This window comes from Mandrillus leucophaeus, unplaced genomic scaffold (assembly GCF_000951045.1).
Source record: "Mandrillus leucophaeus isolate KB7577 unplaced genomic scaffold, Mleu.le_1.0 Scaffold157, whole genome shotgun sequence".
NCBI classification, from domain to species: domain Eukaryota; kingdom Metazoa; phylum Chordata; class Mammalia; order Primates; family Cercopithecidae; genus Mandrillus; species Mandrillus leucophaeus.
The window spans coordinates 1291450-1298918 of NW_012101554.1; the positions used below are offsets into that span (position 1 = coordinate 1291450).

General features: G+C 44.3%; 1 protein-coding gene across 2 annotated transcripts in view; it reads right to left on the reverse strand.

The window, feature by feature from the left end:
• ALDH1L2 (aldehyde dehydrogenase 1 family, member L2) overlaps positions 1-7469 on the reverse strand; it is a 65640-nt gene that overhangs the window by 52426 nt on the left and 5745 nt on the right. Inside the window, exons 1-2 of one of the 2 annotated variants that reach the window (XM_011975511.1) lie at positions 6426-6437; positions 1651-1777 (exon numbers count right to left, since the gene is read on the reverse strand). The gene's annotated coding sequence lies outside the window, so the exon portion shown is untranslated. Of the gene's footprint in view, positions 1-1650; positions 1796-6425; positions 6438-7469 lie in introns of those variants that run through there. The other variant, XM_011975510.1, reaches the window with a different exon arrangement.

Below are 7469 nucleotides of genomic sequence, written 5' to 3' on the forward strand. Positions count from 1 at the left end.
TATGTTAATTTTAGGCAATTTCCAGAAGTCTTAACTAAAGCTTTCTATCTGCATTTTTGTGTCCCTTCCTTTCTCCTACATCTGAACAACAAAATTCATTGACTCAGGATGAGATGATGCCTCCACCATGAAACCTAAATTCTGAAGCCTAAGGAAGTCCTGAAGGACCCCAGCCATCACGATTAGCCCCTGGTCAATCTGTTTGGAAGAATCTGAGAGACCAGCACAATAATGTTCACAAAATGTGAATGTTCATAAAACTGAACTCACATGTCAGATGACAGGAAAATGGATAAATGGTGGTAAAAATATGTGACCATGGGAGAAATTGTGAAAGATCATATGGCAAAGAAAACTGGGGTGGAGGAAACTTAGAAGTCTTCATTGTAAAAAATGTACTCCAGGCCAGGCGTGGTGCCTCACACTTGTAATTCCCAGCACTTTGGGAGGCCAAGGCAGGTGGATCACCTGAGGTCAGGAGTTCAAGACCAGCCTGGCCAACATGGCGAAACCACGTCTCTACTAAAAATACAAAAATTAGCCAGGTGTGGTGGTGGGTGCCTGTAATCCCAGCTACTCGGGAGGCTGAGTCAGGAGAATCGCTTCAACCCGGGAGGTGGAGGTTTCAGTAAGCTGAGTTCGTGCCACTGCACTCCAGCCTGGGCAACAGAGTGAGACTCTATCTCAAAAAAAAAAAAATGCACTCCACTGAGACTGGCTGAGACATCCAGGTGTTAGGCTTCGTTTCAGTTTTTGGCTGCCCCAGAGCTATTTTTGGCTGTCCTCGTTGACTATTCTAACAAGAATACTCAGTTACTGTCATTAGTGCTTCCTTATTATGAACCAGGCATACTGTGAGCACTTTGTGTACATTAATCTAACTTAATCTTCATAGCAGCCACGTGAGGTAGCTACCGCTGAACGGAGGCTAAGATTAAGTAACTTGCCCAAGGTCATACAGCTAGTAAGTGGCAGAATCAGAATTCATTCCTTGATTCCAGAACATATGCTGCTACCCACATGCTGTACCACTTCCTCATATAGTTACTCTATAAGTGAGGTTGGTAGTTTTTCTGAGTTATGCCATGAGCCCAAATGGCCATGACCAATGGAAAGGGGGTCCTGACCCTGGGACCAGGCACCAAGGAAGAGTTCATTTCCCAGGATTCATTCTGAAAAGAGGTCTAAAAGTCATATGCTTGCAATGCTTCTGAAGTCCACATATATGGCTGAGACTGCTAGTTGTCCCCCTTCATCCTTTAGCAGTGGATTCCCCTAGTTTAGCTGAACGCATAGCCACCCCAAATCAAATCTATATTTCTCAGCCACTCTTGCAAATAGATTTGGCCTGTGACTAAGTTCTGGCCAATGGGATACAAGTGGGAGTAATATGTACAACTCTGGATTACACCCTTAATAAAACTCTTTCCCCTGATTCCCACTCTTTTTCCTTCCTGCTTGCTAGAATGCAGATGTGATAGTAGGGGCTGAGGCAGCTACCTTGGACCATGAGATGGAAGTCCAGCATTGGTGAGGGTGAAACAACAAACAGAAGGAGCGTGTATTGTGATGAACACAGAGTTGCCACACCAGCTGATGACCAACCTGCACCTGAGAATTCTTGACCCAGTCGTCCCAAGATGCACTCACCCAGAGGGTCAGCTTTTCCATCCTTGTCTGGAACTGTGAACACCCCTACTACTCGGTGGCCCTCTTTGCGGAGGTGGCTATAGACTTCTTGTCCAAAGAGGCTCTGGCCAATTAGTGCCAACTTCAGCTTGTTTTTGAAATAAACCTGTGAAACAATTAAATGACGAAGACATAAGCATGGATAGAAGACATTGGATGAGGGTAAGGGTTAAAAAAGTAGCTATTGGGGGCTGGGCGCGGTGGCTCACGCCTGTAATCCCAGCATTTTGGGAGGCCAAGGTGGGCGGATCACAAGGTCAGGAGATCGAGACCATCCTGGCTAACACTAAAAATACCATCTCTACTAAAAATACAAAAAATTAGCCGGGCGTGGTGGCGGACACCTGTAGTCCTAGCTACTTGGGAGGCTGAGGCAGGAGAATGGTGTGAACCTGGGAGGCAGAGCTTGCAGTGAGCCGAGATCGCGCCACTGCACTCCAGACTGGGGGACAGAGCGAGACTGTCTAAAAAAAAAGTAGCTATTGGGTACGATGTTCACTCTTTGGATATCAGGTACACCAAAAGCCCAGACTTCACCACTACGCAATATGCATGTAAGAAACCTGCCCTTGGCCAGGCACGGTGGCTCACGCTTATAATCCCAGCACTTTGGGAGGCCGAGGTGGGTGGATCACCTGAGGTCAGGAGTTCAAAACCAGCCTAGCCAACATGGAGAAACCCCGTCTCTACTAAAAATAGAAAAATTAGCCAGACGTGCTGGGCTGCACCTGTAATCCCAGCTACTCGGGAGACTGAGGCAGGAGAGTCTCTTGAACCCGGGAGGCAGAGGTTGCAGTGAGCAGAGATCGTACCACAGCACTCCAGACTGAGAGACAGAGCAAGATTCTGTCTCAAAAAAAAAAAAAAAAAAAAAGAAAGAAAGAAAGAAAGAAAAGAGGGTAGTCAGAGGGCACTGACTTCCTATGAGCTTCCTGTCTTGGCAGTGTCTCCACAGAACTCTCTCTGTGTTACATTCTTCCATGTTAGCATGTGGCTCCATGGGATCTGAACTTAGGATGTTTATCCCCCTCCGATCTAAATGGGATTCTCTAATGTTCTGGCAAGTAATTCTAAATTAGTAAAGCCTCACTAAGAAAAATCTGTTTATGAAGAAATTTAATTTTCCCTTATTTCCCACTTTAATTATTAGAGGCATACCTAGCATCCTGTTTTTAGGTATGAACTTAAAAGGATACCAGATCACAACTTCCCTGTAATTGAGCTGATAATAAAACAAAGTTTTAAGTAATTTAACTAATTAAAAAAAATCCTAGGGTCAGCCAAACTTTCTATCCCCAAATAACCTAATTAAGCTTCAACAAATATTTGCAAACAAACAGATTAACTCTGTAACAACCGCAAATTCACCTGCAGATAATGCATGGCTGACCATTTAATTTTCTCTTCTCAAAAAAATCAAAATGTCCTATATGCTATCTTCAAATCCTATAACTAATGCTGTCGCTTGAAATAGAATCTACATGTTTGCCACCTTACAAAAATTTTGGCTTTACCACTTACCATTACCAATGCCAGATATTCAAGACATCTAAAATACTACTTTTAAAACACACAAGAGCCAAGAGACTGAGATGACTCAAATGTAATGTGCTGCTCAGTTGTCGTCTGGTTATTTGGAGTTCAATTCCAGATTCAATCCTCTCTGAGAAATATAGCATTAAAGAAACCATGTTGGCTGGGCGCTGTGGCTCACGCCTGCAATCCCAGCACTTTGGGAGGCTGAGGCGGGTGAATCACCTGAGGTCAGCAGTTCGAGACCAGCCTGACCAACATGGAGAAACCCTGTCTCTACTAAAAACACAAAAATTAGCCAGGTATGGTGGCAGGCATCTGTAATCCCAGCTCCTCGGGAGGCTGAGGTAGGAAAATCGCTTGAACCCGGGAGGTAGAGGTTGCAGTGAGCTGAGATCGCGCCTCTGCACTCCAGCCTGGGCAACAAAAATGAAACTCCGTCCCCCCCCAAAAAAAGAAACCATGTCAGTATCTTTGGAAACACTACATTCATTGAAACACTTTCTGAGCTTTACGCTGAAGCTGAAGCTGAAGCTATAAAGGTGAGTTTCTAACACTGAGAAGTTTTCAGATTTTATGACTATAAATATGTTTATAATGAGTTAGCAAGATTCCAGAAAATTGGACTGAGATATTTTACTTTATTTATTTATTTTGAGACAGGGTTTCACTCCATGGTTACCCAGGCTGGAGTGAAGTGGCGCGATCTCAGCTCACTGCAGCTTCCGCCTCCTGGGTTCAAGTGAATCTCATGCTTCAGCCTCCCGAGTAGCTGGGATTACAGGCACACACCACCATGCCCAGCTAATTTTTGTATTTTTAGTAGAGATGGGGTTTCACCATGTTGGCCAGGCTGGTCTCAAACTCCTGACCTCAGGTGATCCACCCACCTCAACCTCCCAAAGTGCCAGGATTACAGGCTGTTTTACTTCAGTCTTATTTCTCCGGGTGTGGTGTCTGCCTGTGTTGGCAGAAGTAACTGGGAGAATATGTTTAAAATGTGGATTCCTGGGCCCTACTTCAAATCTACTGAGCCAGAATCTTAAGCCCAGGAAGCTGCATTTTAACAAACTATTCAGTGACTCGTAAGTACATGGAAGTCTGAGAATCTCTGCTGTGTGGAGAGTGGTATGTCTGCCTGCAGGAACAAGATTCTGCTCTGGGGAGTTCGGGTCAGGAAGAAAGGGTGGAAATAAGAGCAAACATTTTAATGAGACCCTAGTATGGGCCAAGTATTTCACATGGTTGTCTCATTTGATTGCACAATGACTCGTGGAGACAGGCATTATTAAGCCACTTTATGGATAAAGAAATTAAAGCACAGAGAGGTTAAGTAGCCAGGAGTCAAATAGCTACTAAGAGGCAGCCCTGAGATTCCAACTCTGTTTATTATCCTAGTACCTACTGTTTTTCATACACCAGCTGTGCAGTCTTGAACTGGGCTTTATTTTCCATCATCAATTAAAATCAGGATAGTAATAGTACCTATCTCATAAGGTTGTTATAAGGATTCAATGGGATAAAGTGTGTAATGCATTAGCACAGTGCATGGCAATAGTAAATGCTCAGTAAATGTTACCTAGTATTATTATCATACCATAAGCAATACCTAGGTACATAAAAATAATGATAATAGATATCTCCTATTGGAAATACACCATGAGCCAAACACTATGTTGAGCCCTTTTCATTAATTCAAAAAGTATTTATCAAATGCTTATTATACATCTTTAATCCCCCCAGTGACCCATTTTGCAAATGAGAAAACAAAGGGGTCAGAAAAGTTAAGTAACCTCCCCAAAGGCAGAGCTAATAAGGGTCCAGGGCAGGATTCAAACCTGGGTCTATCTTACTTTAGCAGATGTGTTTCTAAGGCTTTCCTACGCTAAAAGTTCCCCTCCTACTTTAGAAAAAGAAAAACATAGCAACAGTTTGACAGGTCAGTTGGGAATAGTTCCATCAGCCTGTGTAAGGAAATGCCACGCTGAAAGTGACGTGGGAGACAGCACCATTCTTTAACTGGCTCTCACTATGGGTGTCTGTTGCATTAGTGAGAAAGGGCATAAAATGACACACAGTCATTTCCAAATCTGGATGATAAATTCTATAATCTTGTTTCTTTTCTTTTCTTTTTTTTTTTTTGAGACAGAGTCTTACTGTGTTGCCCAGGCTGGAATGCAGTGGCACAATCTCGGCTCACTGCAACCTCTGCCTTCCGGGTTCAAGCAATTCTCCTGCCTCAGCCTCCCAAGTAACTGGGATTACAGGTGCATGCCGTTATGCCCAGCTAATTTTTTTTTTTTTTTTTTTAATTTTAGTAGAGATGGGGTTTCACCATGTTGCCCAGGCTGGTCTCAAATTCCTGAGCTCAGGCAATCCACCCGCCTCGGCATCCCAAAGTGCTAGGATCACAGGTGTGAGCCACCATGCCCGGCCTTGTTTCTTTAGACAGAACATTCTGCACTAGAGGAGACTTTTGCAGGGAGCAGCGCCTTTGCTTTTCAAATTGTCAAATAATGCATTCCCAGGCTATCCACCCTCTGGTGGAATTCTTCAGGAAGCAAGTTAATATAGACCCTGACTATGCTCCAAGAATTTAAAAAAGTACACATAGCTTTCCATAGAAAACTTCAAGGCACAGTGCGAAGAGTCTGCCCTGATCTGAAGCCCTTTGGCCAGATGCTAATAGAAACATTTGGGGAGGGTATAAAGTAAGGCCAAAGCTATCCAAGTAAGAATTGGCAGTTTCACACAGAGGACCTTCACACAAAAGAATAAAACAAAGTACGTTTTCCTGGGACCCTGAGACGCCTAACACTTCATGGAGCATCCGGCACACAGTGTCCCACACTGTGCCTGACTCTGCGCGAGACTCATCCAACAAGCCTGGTTTCAGGCTTTGCCACGCTCCGGGCATAGTGCATGGTAGAGGTGGCACATTACTGTCCTGGCAGGGGTGTTTTATTTGGCCCACAAAGCATTTTTAAGAGGACTCTGTTAAGATATTTAGGAGGTTTCACGTCAGAAGGCACAATTTGTAACTTGTCTTTAAAACTCAGGAAGTTTGGCTGGGCACCGATCATCTGAGGTCAGGAGTTCAAGACCAGCCTGGCCAACTTGGTGAAACCCTATCTCTACTAAAAGTCTAAAAAAGTTAGCTGGGTGTGGTGGCGCATGCTTGTAGTCCCAACTACTCAGGAGGCTGAGGCAGGAGGATCGCTTGAACCTGGGAGGCAGAAGTTGCTGTGAGCTGAGATCGCACCATTGCACTCCAGCCTGGGCGACAGAGCAAGACTCTGTCTCAGAAAACAAAAATCAAAAAAATTCAGGAGGTTTGTCAACCCTGGTCTGTGGTCCCATAGAGCAACAGTCAGCTAGCGCTGAGCAGTGGTGGCCCGTTTACCCTAGACATGGTCTTGCCCTCCATCCAGCTCAAATCCCTCATTTGCTTTACCTGTTTGGCCTCTGTGGGAATTTCTCTTTGCGACCCCTCCACTAAAGATACAAAGAAGTGGTCCCTGTCCTCGGGAATCCACCAACTAGCAGGGAGGGCACACAAGTTAAGACACAGTAACACAGTGCTAGAATAGGAGAGCACAGTTTGGTTAAGAGAGGAGAAGACTTCTCCAGAAGGCAACTCCTTAGCTGAATCTTAGAGAAGCCATCTTGGGAGTTGGCAGAGAAAAGGGAGAGGATTGTAGGAGGTCCTTGGGAAGTGCCAGGCGGAGGGTGCAGGATTTACAAAGAAACAAATGCATGTGCACAGCGTGTCCAATACTGGGAGTCAAGGAATGGCGACAAGTGACAACGTGGAAAGAGACATTATGGAGGGCTTTGTGTCAAATACTTTGGACCTTATTGTGAAGACAATGAGATTCACTGAGCGTCTTTAAGCAGGAGAGTTAATTGAAAGCAGGAGAGTCTAATTCCTATGCTAATAGACTGCTTAGGCAACTGTGGAGGCATGAGCTAGCTCTGGGAAGACACACCTCTTGTGTTGAGAATGGAACAGAGCGTGAAAATCAAAGCTGACCTAGCAATCCACCTTCAGCATATAGGATATAGTTTGGAGTAATGTAAAAGCTCTTGCAACCGATTATAACAAACTCTCATACTAATAGAAGCAACAAGTTACACTTTACATAGAGGTAGATCTGCAAGATTCAACCAAGATTCAGGATACCACCATAAATGCAAACTTGTGCAACTTGATTTTCCTATTGCCTCATTTTATATATATATATATA